The 19270-nt window shown below is 31.4% G+C and overlaps 1 pseudogene across 1 annotated transcript; it reads left to right on the top strand.

The window, feature by feature from the left end:
* The first annotated feature begins 1768 nt into the window (after positions 1-1768).
* On the top strand, positions 1769-12562 carry LOC147910325 (cytochrome P450 9e2 pseudogene; annotated as a pseudogene). The gene is made up of 2 exons (XR_015544435.1): positions 1769-1856; positions 7960-12562. The product of XR_015544435.1 is annotated as a cytochrome P450 9e2 pseudogene (transcript).
* The last annotated feature ends 6708 nt before the right edge of the window (positions 12563-19270 follow it).

Raw genomic sequence — 19270 nt, 5'->3', positions numbered from 1 at the left:
GACGATCTCTGTACGCCGCGTATACCCCTGACTGTGCGACTTGTATACCTTTTCTCGCGAAGGCTGTAACCGGAGGTAGTGAATAAACCTTGCCAGAGAAACTACCTCGTTAGCCTCATTAGCCGTTGCTCCGTTTCATTAGCGAAGTGGCGGATGGGGCTAGGCCAATGTTGCCGAAGAAATTTATGACAGTCGCGTTTTGTCCTAGACGTACAACTTCCCTCCGTAGCACTTTCTCAATTTACTTTGCATGCTTCGCTACCGCATCCCTTCTTTCAGCTTCTCTGCCTCTGCGCCGAGAGCATCGGGCGCGAATTAAGGCTGACGGGAACTAAATTTCGATGAAGATATGCCTTTGAGAGCTCAGAAAGGCCTTCTTGTGATGCTTCTGCTTAAACTTGAAGAAATTGTTCTTTTGCCGTGACGTGTGCTAAAGAAATTTCTTGCAAAAGGACAGTCTTTCTCATTTGTGTCTTTTTCTTTGATAATTTTACTAATATCTTAATATCGAATATTTTAATAGCATGTAAATTAATTTAATTTTTGTTACAATTTACATTATATTATTATAAACTGAAGATTTAAAAGAGTAGCTCCTCATCGACAACAAATTAGCAGTAAATATAAATAAAGATGTATATATAAATGGAAAGTTTCTAATTAGCGCATTTTGTATGTTTAACTTAAACTTTAAAAAATCTTTAAACTTTGCCCTTATCGCCTGCTCTATTTAAAAGCATACGAACTTTTGTATGATACTAAGTCATCTTTTGGAGTCTGAAATCCTTGGACTAAAAATGAATAAGCATACAAACTTCTATTTTATTAATAATATTAGAAAGTTTATTTCTATGCTTATATGTTTACTTCTTTGCTTATATGTTTACTGATTCAAACAATTATTTCTTGATTTTCGATTTTTGTATAATTCACATCCGCAAATGTTTTTCGATCGTTTTATAAAAAACTTTCAATATACTACTAAAATTCTACTTTTATTGCAAGAACCGTAATAATGGTATAGTTTTTATTTAAGGAAACCATCATAATTTTTTTATTTACATAATTTTTTTGAATATAAGACTCGATTATGACCCAATTTTATAAGTATACGTACGAAGCGCGCTACAGTTTTAAATCGCCACCAGTTCCTCCACTTATTTTAGTAGTTTTGCGAGTACATGTCATATATAGTGTTGAAAGTGTTCCCTCCTCTACCAAGAGGCGTTATTCCCGTTATTTATTCCTGTGGCTCTCAATCCATATATAGCAGGACTCGAGTACTCTTTACCCAGTCGTTGGAATATTCTCTGTGTTTCGCTGGTTTAGTATATCTGAATCGCTCGCTGTGCTGATGCTACCCAAAGACATTTTTAACATCAGTGGAACTGATGCGCACCCTACCTTGACGGGCTCTAGAATTCGCAAGTTCTCATAAGTTTCAAGATCCGCGGACTCTTGCAGGCTCCGGTGAGTGGTAAATATTTGAATGTTTTGTTGCACAATATACAGATTACAGATCGATGTTATGTGTCTTGAATTAATAGTAATGCCCGGGTCCTCTCTAAATTTCTTTATCTTTGCACCGAATCTTTAACATCCTTAAAAACGCCATTGACGCCTCGACTGCTTGTTAGTCTGAAGGTATTTCTGACCGAAGATTTCTCTGAGTCACTGCACTGGAGATTACAGTGGAAGCATTTCAACTCATCAATATTGAACTTTTTTCTAATTCAGAAAGCAAAAAGGGACGAAGCTGTCTCAAAAGAGGCTGGTAGAACATCTTGACAATGGATGCGCATCCACATCTGACAAAATTCTGAAGCTACATAAGCCTACTCCAGAGAATAGTCAAGGTTTGATACTAACAAAAAATAGATTTCAGTGTTTAGCAGACACAGTAGAATTGCATGATGATACCTCTTCGCTTGACTCTGAAGAATTGCACGCAAATAGCGATAATTAAAACCCGCCTTCCACCAACGCGGTACGTAAAGAATTTCTCACGAGCGGAAACCACCTCCGATATATCTCGCTTCCAAGATTAGCGATTTTATTAGTTTCTCTAATCAAATTAAGGGAGGAACCTCATTTAGGAGACTCAAAAATACATGATTTTTTAGAATTTTTTTCTCAGATAACATAAAACCAATCGCTTCCAAATTTTAAGAGCGTTTTATTTCAACAATAAAAAAATAATTTTTTTGTTAAATAATAATGATTTTTTGTTATAAAAATGGAGACATGATTATAAGTCTGTTCCATTGTTGTTGTTCCATTGTGTACACTCTAGCGGTCTAGCGGTAATTTTTATCTGAAACAAAAAACCAAATTTGTGCTTTATTTTTATATTATTATCTTCTATTGAACTAAAAAAAATTGAAGAAAAGCAAAAATTGAAAAATCTACACGACTTTGAAGAAAAATTTACGATTTTCACAAAAAATTTCGACACTTCTAAAAAAAAATTAGTATAATTTAATATTTTTCAAAATTATTTTAGTTCATATAGAAGAAGCACAATTATCTACAAAACAAGACCAAGAAAGGATTTTTGATTAGATTTTTTTCTATTGTGTACACAAACTCGAAAAATATGGTTTCGAGAAAAACGCGTTTAAAGTTTTCGAAACACAAAATTATTTATTATTGATAACTTACAACAATCATAGGCTAATCTGCTATTCCAGGTCCATATAATAAACCTTTAACTTCCCCATAAAACACTCACAAACTCCATAATTCTGTATAAATGCAGTGGATTATATAGTATATCATCTACACTCACACTTCGTTTTCTCGCGGAGACATTAGGCTGCGGATCTTCATCATCTTTTTCCGTACATCGATTTTCGTAAAAACATATTTTATGTAATCGTGTTGCACGTTCACTACTGTGTTTCGCTTTCGGGTACGACATTATTTTATCGAAATAAAAATTTCAAAAATGTCTTAACTCACCGAAAACTAGAGTTCGACTGACCGTACACAACAAAACGAAGCACGTTTCAAAAATCTTATTAATGATTGCCCTCTAACATTCAAACTCACAATTATAAACAATAGGTGCTTTCCAATTGCAATATTTTTAGACACTCGTGCACATGGCGACACAAGTTGCGTTCCAATCGTCCGTTATCGTCGACACAACGCTACATATCTGTATTCGAATGCTGTGTAAGCTTGTGTTTTCTAGTGACAATTACATCTACTAACTGCGGTGGCTATAAATGAAGTTGGAAGACGTTGACCGGCACTTTTACTTTTTTTTATATAATACAGGCGGAAAAAGCTACATTTAATCTAACTCTTTCCCAAACGAATCTTAACCATGCACAGCGTACACATTCTGTTCCAATAGAATTGTGCACAATGATACATTTTGTGCATTCTTGTGTACATTTGTGTTAAGATGCGTTAAGCAATTGGAAAGCACCCACAGACTCTCACATTTCAATACTAAGAATATATAAAATTATTAAGAAGTGGGAACGTTCTGCTGGCTTTCGCTGCGCGCTCGAATACCTACACGATCCACGACATTCTCGAGGCTGTAAAAATATTGTTTGCAAAATATTTCGAATATCGATCTAATATTTTAAGAAAACATTCTCATGGAGTGCTATTATCGATTAAGACAACTTTTGAAAAATCAATTTTTTTTGATTCTATAAATGAGATTCTCTCCTTTAAGTCAACTTAGGTGATAACTTTTACATTAAGTATCTAGGCAATCAAATCAAAATCCAATTTTATAAAATACGCGACTTTTTAGAATTTAAGAAAATGTCTACCTCTAATAAATTCTTATTCTCTGCTGGATGATAAAACAATCATTGTTACTTTAAAAGGACTTGCCGAATTTGGATACTAAAGTATTGCATGAGCTTGAAACGTTGGTATAAATAACATGTATTTAAATACTGTTGACAGCATTTATCCCTTATGTATGTATCGCATGCTATGCTTAAAATTAACTTGAACAAAATACACATTGGCCCAATTAAGAAAAGAAAAATTCCTATTTCATTCACCGATATATTGGGAAAAGTATATCAACAATAAGACTACTTTACAATGTTTACCGCTGCCAGGCCTTTGGTCATATCATGTAATGGTTTCAAAAGACCAAGATGTGTGAAATGTGGACTTTCACATCTTATGAATATAAGAAATCTTTGGAAGAGTCAGCTAAGGGTTGTAATTGTGCGGGAGAACATCTAGCCACTCTTTCACGGTGTCCTTCTTATCTCAGATTTATTGAAAAAAAAAAGTCGTCAGCGTCAACTTGCCTGAATCTAAAAGAATTACGTTCAATCGAAAAAATATAGATCAGCCTGGGAAGACTGGAAAGATTTATTAACCAAATCCGGAGTTGAATTTTGCAATCCAATTTCCATTATTGCGGGGGGGGGGGTGAGTCCCATATCAATTCATGGTTCTCGAACATATGTTGAAATTGTGAGCGGTCCGTGTAATTCTAGATTAACAACTGATGATAATAACTTATTGAATAATGTAAATGAGATTCTTTCATAATTTAATTAATGAAATTTAATTTCATAAATTGAAAAGTCTTATGAATATCCCAGAGAAGAATACTTGCAGCTGTATATACCTTAAATAACAGGTTGGCTAAATATAGAAGTGATATATATAGAAGAGCGCCTTCAAGCGTTTATAGAGCGGAACAATTATACTAGTATAATGCTTAATATTGATAATTTACGATTATATTTATGGAATGTGACTAGTATTAATAATAAATATGCGGAATTTAATTATTATTTAAAAAAAACGTAAAGTGGACATTGTCTTGGTATCGGAAACCTGTCTAATTTCAATTATAAAAATTTTACTGGTTACATTATTAGAAGTGATCATCTCGGGATAGGCGGAATTATGATAATCATTAGGGATATTCTAAAGTTCAATCTGTTGCCTGTAATAAATATTCCGAGTTGCGAGATTACTGTCATTAAAGTATTTTATTTTGGATTTTATTTTGGGGACTGTTTACATTCCTCCCAAGACAAATTTTGATTTCAAGTTACTTGACAAGGTCTTCTCTAGATACCCTAGGGTGATGATTGAGGGAGATTTCAATGCTCTGATCACTTGAAACAATTTCTATAAGAACCAAAGAAGAATAAATATGCTTCATTATATTAACAAAAATCATTTATCTATTATCCATAGTACTTCGTATTCATATAAAGTTCTTAATAAAAGATCCATGAACATAATGTTTTCTTAATTAAAAATCGTCCATATAAATATAACTATTTCACAGTATATGAATTATTTTCCAATCATCTCCTAAATATTTTTGGAAGTGGAGACTACAAAAAATTCATCGGTTTTAAATCAATCGATTGGAAAAAATTTTATCAAATGACTGATAAATGGAATGAGAGTCGATTGCACACATTATCGATCGCGTCTGTGTCCGATAGAATCCGTGACCGATTGAGAAATACTGCCGTGTTCGATAATATGCGGAATAATCGGAATTCCTAATAATTGGCTTATAAACATAAATATAAAACCTCTCCTTTATAACATACATTGATTCTTGTATATGAAAGATCCAGTCCTCACGAAAGCAGCTATAAATAGTCTACTACATATGTACTTGTAATAAAAAAGTTTTTGATACTGAATCGGAGGATCTCGTTGAATTGAGTAATTTAATTTGACTAAGAAAAGAATTTCAGAAGAAAATATCAGCGTACGGGCCTTGACCTCTATAAGCATTTCGTAATTTGCTCAATAAACTTATCAATGATCACTTACAGGTTTTGCGAAACACGAATTGGACTAAAATGCTCAGCAAGCTTCAAACCAAAGACAACTCGCTTTTACCTTTTATAATTTATAAGTTTCATACAACGTCTGTATGAGATAGCTTGGGACGAATGTCTTTATGACATTCCCCCTGATAAACCCACTAAGACTATTAATCTTTTTATATGCCATGTGTATCAATGAGTCTTTTTAAAAAAATTTTTTTGACCTTTCTGATAAAACTGATATAAAGGGGATTGTAAAAAACTTGTGATTAATTTTATCTTCATTATTGCCCGTTGTCTTATCCGTAGATGTGTTACCCTGGTCATTCCATTGTTTAAATTTTTTTGAATAAATATGAAGCATGTGTGGGCCAAATAGGTAGATGTTTGAAGACGCATAAATGAACATAAAAATTACGTAAATTCCCGGGTTTAAGTCGATAATCAAATGGATATCAATTTGATGATTTTTTTCCATTTGATTTGATATCGATTAGATGTTTTCTAATGACCTTTGAAAGACAATCGATATTTTATCAATTGATTTTAAATCAATCATAAATTAATAAGATATTCCATATATATTATATTAATTTCTAGTTGATATACATAATATACATAATATCTAATAGATATTTCTTTGCAGGTATTCAGTAGATATCTAGTAGAAATCTATAAAGCGATACGCGTATCGAGACATTAAAAATTATTTGAAAATTGCCCTTTAGGAATATGTTCGGAAACATCACCCGTATTGTCTTATCCTTGTTGTTCACCCATATTATACGAGGATAAGACGATACACTGAGGCACTCGAGTGATGTTTCCGAATACAGCTTAGGTGAAAAACAAATGACTTTTTATAAAAAGATATATATTGATTTGAAATATCGATTTTAAAGATGATTTTTAACCGATATTCTGCTAAATTTTGAATAGAAATTATCTTTGAGGATATTTCAAACCAATATTTTTGTTAAAAAATTTTTCTTTTTTCATCTAAAAGGCAATTTCCAAACGATTTTTAACGTATCAATATTCGTACCGTCCCTAATATAAGTAGATATTTCTTTGTTAACGCATAGACGCGGAACAATAACAATTCAATCCATGTTCATTAACGGGTCGATCAACGTCGAATCAATGCTGATCTCTGCATGATACTTTCGTCGTCTTATCGACATATCATCGATATCACTACAGATCGATATCGATATCACTATATATTATTTATTTGATACATAGAAGATATCATATATGTATCCAATTAAGTACCAATTATCGGTGATTTAAGTTAAGTTAAGTTAAAATCTAGTAGATATCATATTCAATGAGTCGATATATAAAGATGTTGATTCGATTTTAGTACGATCTGAGTTGAATAACGATTAGATCGTTGACATTTACATAATATTTTTCGAATATCATGATAAAATTTTGAAAGATCGTATTGATAATTGATTTACGTATGATCTCAACCTAATATTAATATTGATATTTATCAAATATTTCATCGACTTGTGAACCCGGGTTGGAACACTACATAGCATTCCGCAATAACAGAACACAGAATCAGTCATCAATATGATTTTGGGAAAATATCAAGATATTAGACAAGGAAAACGGTACTTAATAAAAGATTGATTTCGAAAGTGATCCATATAATCAACAGAAAGTTTGAATTTACAGAATGATACGTATTCTTTGGATATATCCACTATACATGAATTTGTTTATGGAATTGAGATATTGATTTTATTCACTTTTGTTCTTAATTTTATTTTTATTTCAATAACTACTTGACTTTATTATTTTGACTCTCATTTTTTATCTCTGACTGTCGATACTACAAGACTACATCTTTACGTCGAGTCGCGAAAAAACGCTTACATAATAAGTTCTCTAATTCACTAATTTTTCGTTTTCGTGTTTCTTTTGAATGTATAGGAAAATTATACAGCAAATCTGACAATCTGATGAGCTATATGATTCTACTCATTGACGCAATGTATATGATGTCGGTTTTACTTTATATAAGTTTTTATATTATTTATAAAAAGTTAAATTATTTATGTAAGTTATTATATTGTATAAGTTCATATTTTTAATAATCATTAGACTAATCATTACATAGCTAATTTGTCATCTGCTTGATCAACCTCAACAGAGGAATACGAGCAGCCAGTCGTCTTCAAGCATTCAGAGGTACTCAACTGACTAGTTATCGCCGACGAGGAACCCAGTTACCGGCACGCCACGGCATTACCAATTCACCGACACCGGGAATTACAATACTCACGACCACAGTCTCCGGATGACCAAGGGTTCATCACCGTCCTGAAGAATCCACGCATCATAGGAGCGAATCCTAGGAGATCGGACGATCGACGCTATCGGCATCAACGTTAGTGATTAACACCCATCACTGTCGAACCCTGAGAAAGGCCAAATCCATCTTGGATTTCATTGTTCGCACACAAAACAAAAACCGTCCTTGTCAAGACGCATTGTTGGAATAGAGCATACTCATATAAATCAGCTCTCTTAAACTATAAAAGTATAAAAACCAAAATATAAAAGTATAAAACAGGTACTGGAAATATGTAGATAGTCGCTTCTAGTTGTTGATAACAACATTGCTAGCCTGCTATATATTTCATCAATCACTCTCGCGAATAGTTTTGATGAACTTTAATAACTATCATTCTAATTCTCATAAAACATAAAGTTTTCGAGTAATATTTATCATGGAACACTGGTCGATCTTAGTGTTATCAATCGTGATTAGCGTTCTCGTTACATATTATCTGTTCGGTAAGCTTAATTTTTTTAAAAGACATGGCATTATTCACATACCATCTATTCCTATATTAGGTGTCATGGCACCAGTTATATTTCGCCGAATATCATTTGTCGATTTCACCAGAAAAATATACAATTTCAATCGAGACGCAAAATACATTGGATTTTACGCTACAACGAAGCCAGTTCTTATGCTCCGTGATCCGGAAGTGATCAAGGATGTTATCGTCAAGAATTTCGATACGTTTATCAATAATCCCGTTTCCGTTGATGCTAATGACTATGTGCTTTCACAGAATCTGTTTGGCCTACAAAATACAAAGTGGCGGCACGTAAAAAATCTACTATCTCCATCCTTTACGTCCAGTAAGATGAAGACTATGTTTACTTTTATGTCGAAACATGCTGCGGATTTTGCTGAATTGATGTCAACACTACCAGCGGATAAAAGCGACATTAATATGAAAGATATCTTCGATAGATATACGAACGATATCATTGCCTTATGTATTTACGGAATGAAGATTGATTCTGTAAGAGATCCGACAAATAAGTTTTATATTTGTGGCAAAGATATAACTTATATGTCAGCAATACGCAGCATAAAGTATATTTTTATTAGAACTTTTCCGAAGTTTGGACGAATATTCAATATAAAACTTTTAAATAATCACGAAATGAAGTATTTTGAGAGCACGATAAAGAACGAGATTGCCATTCGCGATATCGAGCATATTACACGTCCAGATATGATACAATTAATGTTGGATAACCGAAGTAAAGATGGTCAAATACAATTGGATGTGGACGATATTGTCGCGCAAGCCTACGGTTTCTATTTTGCTAGCTTTGAAACTAGTTCAAGCGTGATGTCTTTTATAACATACAAAATCGCAACTAATCCAAGTATTCAGATCAAATTGCAACAAGAGATAGATGAGCTCTGGAACGAATCGAATGTAACTTATGAGACTATTAATAAACTCAAATATTTAGATGCAGTAATAAAGGAAGCTCTCAGACTTTTTTCATCTTCTATTATGGAAAGAATCTGTGAAAAAGCTTATAAATTGCCACCTGCATTGCCGGGCGAGAAGTCTTTCACTATAAACAAGGGCATGATTATTTGGGTTCCGTTGTATGCGATTCATCATGATGAAAAATATTACGATAATCCTGAAGAATTTCGTCCAGAAAGATTTTTAAATAATGATCAGGACAATAATTATCGGCCTTCATTTTATTTTCCATTTGGATTAGGGCCGAGAATGTGCATTGGCAGAAGATTCAGTTTGTTGATGATCAAAGTCGTACTATTTCATTTACTAGCACGATGTGAACTGAAACAATGCGCCAAAACTTCGTCAATTAAATTTAGCGAGAAAAATCTGATAATTATGCCAAAGGACGGATTTTGGTTGAATATTCAACATAGAAATGAGTACGATAGAGATTAGAACTCGGTAGCGTTATTGATTTCTAAACGTCTAATTTCTAGAGAATATTCTAGAACATGAATTCCTAGAATTTTTACAAGTTATTCATTCGAAAAAATATTTGTAAGCTTATTGTTTATAAATATTTTATCAAAAAGATAATTAGTAAGATTTTAAGAATACAAACTTTTTTCTCTTTTCGTTTGTTTGTTACTTATATCAAATTTATTATTAATGGCAATAGATATTTCTATTTTCTTGATATTCATTTTTCATCTTTTTCATTTGAATTGATATAATAATTGTCTCTTGGAGCTAAAAAAATCATATGTTATTTTTATAATTTAGTGCCATTGTTCTTACAATGAGTCACATAGATAAATTAAACACATAAAAATTCTAAATAGAAAAATTAAATACATATTATAAATTAAAAGATATTAAATATTCATTATTCAAACATATTTTTATTATCAACATTTTTAGTTTTTATCAATATCTTTTCAAATAAATTAATATTTAAAAGAAATTCACATCTTTTATTGTCTTATCCGATGTTCTATGCGTGAGGTCTTACAATAAAAATGTCAATGTATGTAATATTACAAGAAGAATTAATATTTTTGTATATATTTCTCGACCTCCTGCTATTAAACTCATTGCTTTTAGCCTACGGCATGACAGAACCTAATTTCGCAATGAAGCAAACTACAAGACTCATCGTGCCGCGAAACGTTCAGTCCGTACCGCAAGCAATTCTACAGCCGCTAGCCAAACGATTAATCTCGAGATCACCGACGATGAGAAGATCAATATGCGAGCAAGGATGATTGAAGGGGAACACTCCGCGGGCCATGCGTAAACATGGCTGCTGCTCGCGATGCATGCCCCTTACGGCACGCACTTATGCAAGGCGAGCTAATTAATCCGTGGCCGGTACGGCAAATGCAAGCAAATCAAATGCGGCCGGGCTGTTAGCGAGCTGACGGCGAGTTGGATTCGAAATTGGCACTTCCGTACGCTCGTCAAGTTAAATATGCAAATCGAGTTGCGTTTATGTCTTGGTCCACGAAAGTTCCAATAGTTCTCATGCGTAGCACTCACACTGCGGAGGATGCAAACACCATCTACCTTCTCTCCATTCGCTCCTGCCTCGTCGGCGTCGCCGTGCTACGGACGCAAAATCCTCATGATGTTTGCGCAATTAAAATCAATTCCTAAAACTGGGTGCAGGTCTGGGTCGGTTGTTTGCTCGCTAAATTTTCATTCTGAGATGCGCTAGTATTTCTTCTTCGTTGAAGATGAGTTAGATTTCATACGGTAATCAAAACAAGCAATCTCATCCTCTCTCTTCTCAGCTTCTTCTCTTTGAGTCCAAAGCTCATATTAGATTTCTGATTCTTGTTAGATTTCAGGATTGAATTTTATACATTTTTTGTTTTAAAATTACATTTGATTATCAGATTATATTTGTAATATGTATGACGTTGATTTTAGATCATCTAAAGATAATTTTACAGGTTTATTGCACCAGCAACGAATCTTTATTAATATTTTTAGGAATAATCACAACGTACATATACGCACGTTTATTCTCTATTTCATTTTTTATACAGAGTCACAGTCAGTACATCACGGAAAATCAATGGTCAAATAAAAAAAACTTTATTATTTTTATAATTTTGCGTTTTCTTTAATCTTAAATTTCTTTATATCTTATTTATTTTATCAATTACATTTGCGCTTATTGTTAATTAAATTTTACAATTTAAAAAATATATTTGTGTATCTTGTAAAAAAATATAAAAATATATCTTTATCGTTATGTTTATCACAATCAGAGTATTTTGTGACTGTGCAAAATGCATACGACAAATAACTCGTTCACTTTTGTTACTAACTGCGAGCAAACAAGATTATACGTTTGTTTGTATAATTGGCATGTATTCGATAATTGATGGAAAATAAATAGGAACAATCGTTCGACTTAATTGGAGCGCGGCGAAAATGTTGGCACTGTTCCATTTCACCTGTTTGTAGAATTACAAATTTTTACATTTTTCTATTTCATTAGCGCTTAATTTTATTAAAAAGAGCGACATTTATTTATAAATGATATCATGTTATTTATAGATGACAAAATGTTTTTTTCGTTATATTATGCTTAAACATAAAATAGAGAGCATAAATCTTTTTCAAATAAAACATTGACATTTTTTAAATAAAACTAGATTTTCTCAATATAGAAAATATTAGAATTCTATTTTATTTTAGAATAAAAAATATATTAAATATTAAAAAAATTATATTTTATATTTTTTCTTATTTATTACTATATTAAAAATTTCCAACTGTACTTACTTAAGGCTTTTTCCACTGAATCAGCTATTATTTATTATATCCGATTGTATTGTATCACTGCTACTTAATTAGCACGTTCTCATTTTGAATAGAAACTAACTATCGATTTGGTATAAAATGCTAAATAAACAGCAAAATTCGTATAATCCCTAAATAAGTTCTCAATCTATTCATAATAAGCATATTTATACATCTTGTGGAAACAAAGATAGCGATGCAAATACAGAAAGCTCGAAATATAATAAATAAATCATTTAAATTTAATTAAATTTAATTTAAAAAAAAAGAAATTTGTATTTAAATACCACCTCTAATGCGAGACACCTATTGTAAATGCACTAAATTTCATCCATGTTAACAAAATATTACAGATATTTCTTGATAAAAAAATTAACCCGATTAAGTAAATCGAAATTTGCCGGAGTTAATTGATCAAAATTACTTTTAGCATAGGTACAATATGTCTATTTATGCACCCTCTTGATATAAATAAACGTATATATATACATTATCATTTTGTTCGCCCGTGAAAGTGCAAGAGCGCGTAAACGTAGAAGTTTTTTCAAATTAAAAAACTTCGTTTTGTTTTCCATTGAAGTCGTCGTCACTGTGCGTCGTCCAATCGCGAATCCTGTGATATAGAAATTGATTCCGGAATATTTCCGTGACCCGCGACTAAGCGATCATCTCTCTCCCTTCTCATCGTCTTTCCCAACAGTTTTTCTTTTGTGCGAGCACTTGCATCAGTCTCGTTTCCTCTTCCCCTTCGTTCTACATCCTCTCTTGCTCTTTCTTTTTTTCAACGGTCAAGAATCTTTACACGTTCTTGGCCGGGCCGAATGACCAAATCCAGCGGGCAGTCCGACGAGTGATTTGCTCTCTTTTTGACACAAGAGTCGCCGTTCCTCCATTTCAGCTGTCTGTCCCACTCTCTTCTGCCGTTCTCCCATGCTATTTCCTTCGCAGGACCTTCCCCGGCGTCTTTTCTTTAAGTAGCAGAAAGAAGTTCTTTATAACTTTCGGATTGTGCTATTTCGTTCAACTCCGTTCTTCCAGCTACGTGCAGATCGTTCTCTCCGAGTCGGTTCATCCCTCCATCATCAGCTACCCTTCCTACGGTCTCTCCACGTTCGTCTGTAAATTTTTTACTTACTCATTTTCACCTCGTTCAACCCTTCTTACGCTACCTCGCGTTCTCTCACGGTCTTTCTCTTGTCCCTGTCGTTCCGACGATGTCTCTGTTTTCTCTTTTAGCAAATTGTACCAGAGACTGGTGCAGTTTTAATTAAATAACGTAGCAACGCGTTCGAATACCGGTGATTCGTCTTCCTACATTCTCTGTATGCGTTGAATCCCTCGTCATTTTAACAGTAACTCTCGCTTTTCCTATCTTTTTTACTTATTGAAGTGTTTTCTAAGCGAACCACAGACTGCAGTCTTCAGTGAGTTATGTATGCGTCATACCGTGAATAGAATGAGTCGAATTGAATCTGTCAGAAGAGTTGACACCCGCTTGAGAAGAAGCATTTACGTTAGATTTTTAAAAAATATTCAATTTTGTAAGAAATAGAAAACTCAGCTTTCACAAGAAAAATGTACATAAACCTAGGTTTGTGTGTATCTTAGTGAAAATGTATTTTCCATCATAATATCTTTTTTATTGGAAAATACGATCTGTTTTTGTATTCAAGTTATATAGTAAACAGTAATTACCGAATGAATTGTCTCTGTGTTATCTAAATAATTATAAATACTAAAGTATATTAAACGTATGTTAAATGTGACATTATAAATAAAAACATTCGAATGTATCGGTTTACAACGTATGAGAGAAAATTATCGTTGATAAATAATTTAAAAACTGCTCTTTTCGTCTCGTTGAAGTTCGTATCAGAAATCCGTTCTCGCACTCTTTCATAGTCTTTTCGGCGAAATTTTCTTCTGTTTGTTTGGCCGTCTGATTGGACTCACTGCACCGTACGTAATTACACTTCATCATGCCTTCCACCCTTCTTCCGCCTTCGGTTCTATCTATTTTCCACAGACACGCGTTCACGCCTGCTCTTATGTAACTATCGCTCTTACAAGAATTATATTATCGATAATTTCCACTTGCAGCTACTATAGTGTCATAATACAATCATTTGCGACATGATTTTGATGCTGAAAAATAAGTAAAAATATAATTTTTTAAGATGTATCAATATTTGCCGCAAGTTACATGAATTTATTATATTGTACATAATTACATGATAATATAAAAATTAATAAATGTCAATTTAGCGCTATAATTAATAATTTACTTATTTTTATTTAACTGCTGCAGAGACACTATGAAGGAGCGAACTGAAGCAACTCTCTGATCATTAAATTATGTATTTAATGTCCGGTATTATCGGAAAATACTGTATTGGCAGAAGTTTTAGAGCTACGTTATTTTAAGTTTTTACGAAACCTATCGTAATATTGCGCGCATGTTATGTACACCATTTAACTGCATACCATCATTAGAATGTCGAAATATGATGAAAAATATTATTAACAAACTTGTGAACTTTTTACAATATTTTTCTACTTATGGATAGTCATTCCAACAAGATAACTTTTGCGAAGATAACGGTATTTAATCTCTTAATTGCAAAAGTTATGGATATTACCCGCGATTATGCATGTTCTTCTACTTTCGCATTATTTTAAAAGGTGTTTGCTAATTTGTTTGAAGTCTCAGAATATCAATATATTGAATTACTAATAGAATTAATTAAACTATCATTATTTAATTTAATGGAACAGTATTTTACATTCTGTAATGTAATATCTGTTGATGTAATAATATTAGACGTTGTCAAATTAATTTATACGTATTTTACTATTTATTCTATATGCTATATTATATTTAAACATATATATTTACACTGGATATTATACTTTTTATTCAAGTTGATTATTCAAGTTAATTATATGACAATATAATGATAAATTTAATATTTTAACATCTATATTTTTTGAGTTTTTTAGAAAGTTGCAAACACATTACAAAATATATTTTGAAATTACATTATATTTATAATATTCGATAATTTGTAAAGTATTTACTATAAAAAATATAATAATTCTTTATTTATTTATTCATCTAGAATTAGAAAAGATGCTATTCTTGTAATTCTTGCAATTTTTCAAATTATAGATTTTATTTACAAGCAAAGGGAAAATCAATGGTTGATCTTTATTAATGTATAATAAATGTGTTCTTATACGTTCCCTACGATCTGAACTTCAAAATAATAATTCCTAATGTATATATTTTATAAGATTGAACAACATTTCACTCATTTCTTGAATACTTGTGCTCGAGAGGTAATCAATTGCATTAAAAATAAGATCACGCATGATGGACGTTTGCAGAACTTTTTCATTCTTTACAAAAGAATGTCATTTGGAATTAAAATTTTAAAATAAATTCTTTATTTTTGTCTTTTCTTCATATTATAAATAAGATTATATTTCAGAAGAGAACAAGCAAATTATTATTCAGGCATATTTAATCCAAATTGCTACTGCAAACAATTACATTTTGTATTCATTTTTTTGCGCTTTTTCAGTGACAAAAATAGTGAAAAAATAACAAATTCTCGACAATTTGATATTCTTTTTCAGCTATGGAATCATTTATTCCTTACGCTTTGCTCGCTTTCATTCCCGCCTCCATTCGTGTAAATCATGGAATTTATTTGGTGATGACTATTTGCACTATCGCTACTAAATCTTGAAATGTCCCATGGAATTATATGTTCTTCGGACAATTCTGAACCGACTGACCTCTCGAACTTCAACGTTGTGTCGAACAAGATCCCGGTCTTAAAGACGGCTCAGGTTACCTAGGTATTCGTAGGATCGAGGCAAGTTTATGGCGATCGTAAAGGCGAGATTTACGCAAGCTGTAAATGTGAGTGGAAGCGTCCTGAGTCTTGGCGTGAGGACTTGTCGGATAATACGCTTATACTTTGTGCACGTGACTGTGACATTCTCTCGATGCGAACGATACTTTCTGTTCCCAAATAGAGCGATAAAGTGAGTATGTATACTGCTCTGGAATTCTCTCAATGCAAAAGGATTCAAAGTCTTCCATCCCAAAGATTTCGATTGCCGTAATAAGTTTACCACGACGATTGCGAACGCGCAATCGAACTGAACAATTGTGGTTTGCAAGTACAGTCGTTTGAAAGCATAACTCTTTACAGTTATAAAATACAAGCTCAATGTTTGAAGATTTTCCCACGTATTTCTACAAAAATATAGAGTATTTATTGGCAAAAAAGAAAACAAAAAGAGAGTAAAAAAATTTGAAGAAGTAAAAGAAGAGTTACATTTGTAAAAGATTTAAAAATGAAATAAGTATAAAAGGAGCAGTCTAAACATCTAAAAAAAGATCGAATAAATGTATAATTTTAAATGTACAAAATTAAAATCCATAAAATTGGAATTGTAATCTATAAATTCTAAAAAATCTATTTGTAAACTGAAAATTGATGTTGATACAATTAATAATTATCATATTGTTATAACAAAATTTTCATTTTCAATAATTTAATGATTAATTTTTTATCAAAGTTAATATTATATTAAAATATATTGCAATGATAACTTTTTTATGCATATATGTATATATTTAATGTTTGTACTATTTTTAATTTAATACTAACGAAATTTTTTTTTTGTATATTTAAATTATTAATTAAGTGTATTATTAAAGATATAAATTAAATATATGAATAACATTATTCTCTGGATCTGTAATCAACGTTATAGATTTATCTGATGCGCAATTAAATCAATCATTGAGTCAACGATTACACTAGTTTACGGCAAAAATTTATTTTCAATCAGACAAGGTATTCCTTATAGATTTAAGTGCTGAAAATTATGCAGCAAAATTCTCCAAGAAATTATATTTCCGAAATAATTAATGTTTGTGCATAAAATAATGATAGAATAAATAAACTTTCTTCCATATTTGTTTAATAAAATTACAAACTCAAAATAAAAATGCTATAATATAATTGTATTATGAACAAATTTGTTATACTTTATTATACTTTATTTCTGTGTACATTTATAATATTCGTTATTATTTGGATACATATACCAAATGCAATCACATTGCTTATTAGTTACAGTTTACATCAATTGAAAATAAAAAATTGATAAAAAATATTAGTTATGATGTTTCAAAATTTTCAATTTAATAATTACTTTTTCATAGAAAAAATAACATTCATAGAAAAAATAATACTAAAATTTTTGTAACGTTATGTCTTATATATATATATACACATATATATATGTGTGTGTATATATATGTATTAAAAATGCAATAGTGCCTTTAAAAATCGAAATAAGATTTATGTATAAATATATAATTTATAATATTATAAATATTGTTAAATAACATTAAATAAATCTCGTACCGGAGAGAAAAAAGTATAGAATTATATTTTCCAGAGACGTTATCGACTCTACTACAAATCTATAATATATCTAGAAGATTGTCTATTTTTCGTGCGAGAAATCCGTATTCGGTACATTTTTCACAAATAGATGAAATGACATCATGTGACATGATTGATGTTTCCAAAAGATCGATTTTAGTAAGGCCGTTCCGATATACACTGCTAGTATTTTCTGAGCAGTCAAAATAAAAAAGATGCTTTTTATTTTAATGTTGAATAATTCTCTGAGTAAAAATTTGTTATATAGAGTATAATTATATATAATAATTTTTATTCGGGTCAGTGAAAAGAATCGTACAATACAACAAGAACTTAAATTAAAGATAAAGATTTACTCTTTCGAAAGCTATGAACTGCTTTCGTATGCAATTTTTAATTTATGTCATAAAACTTTACAAAATTCATAAGAAATTTTGAGATTTGATAGATTTTCTTTTGTTTTTATATAGCTCCATAAAAAATCAATCAAATTGTTAAACTGCCGATCTAAAAAGTAAAAACTTCAAACTTTAAAATGTGTCGGATCATGATTATGATAATTTTTGACAAAATTATATCTTCTTAAATATTGAAGTATGCTCTATTTTTGGAGGGCAGAATAGGTAATTCCTTAATTTTTTACATAATATATTTAATAATTTTTTATCAAACATGTGAATAACTTTGTAATTTTTTTTTTCTTAATACGTATTTCTACAAAATAAAAAGAGATATAAATAATAATAACAACAATATTAGTAATTAGTATTAGAGAAAGGTAATTAAATAAAAAAAATATATATATTCACAGATAATAAGCAAACTAAATAGAAACATTCTTCCATAAAACAATCTTATATATTTGAATTTGACTAATTAGTCTTTGGTTTAATTGATCATGCCACCACTTAATTTCAAAACCTTTTATTTCGTTACTAGCGAACATATTCTGTTACATGTTCTCGTTATTCCATTTGACTGCGCAGGTTAGTTCGTTTCTTGGGGAGTGATATGGTCGGTACCGTTTCTCAGTGATTACGACAATGTTACGAGCGGACGACAGGCTTTGTTCTCTCTTGCGTGATAGAACAGGTGCTTTTGGCTTTAGTTCATGGCAACAAGTAGCGTCAAGTAATTCCATTCTCTTTTATTAACGATTGCGCGCGGATACGCGAATCTCGGTCGGAGCTTCGTCTGAAACTCATCTATGTTTAGAAAGACAGTAAAAGTCTTGATGCTCTCGACGGTGCGGAAAATGTGCCTTTGAGTATCTCTTACATTATCTTCTAGTCCACACCATTTCCATTCGCACATTGTGATTCATGTACTGAACATTCATGATCCATATAGAAACTTTTTATTATAGCGCATGAATCGAGATTATTATTCG

This window comes from Acromyrmex echinatior, chromosome 3 (genome assembly GCF_024713525.1).
Source record: "Acromyrmex echinatior isolate Ae372 chromosome 3, ASM2471352v2, whole genome shotgun sequence".
Classification (NCBI taxonomy): Eukaryota; Metazoa; Arthropoda; class Insecta; order Hymenoptera; family Formicidae; genus Acromyrmex; species Acromyrmex echinatior.
This window is presented reverse-complemented; position numbering and strand designations above follow the sequence as displayed.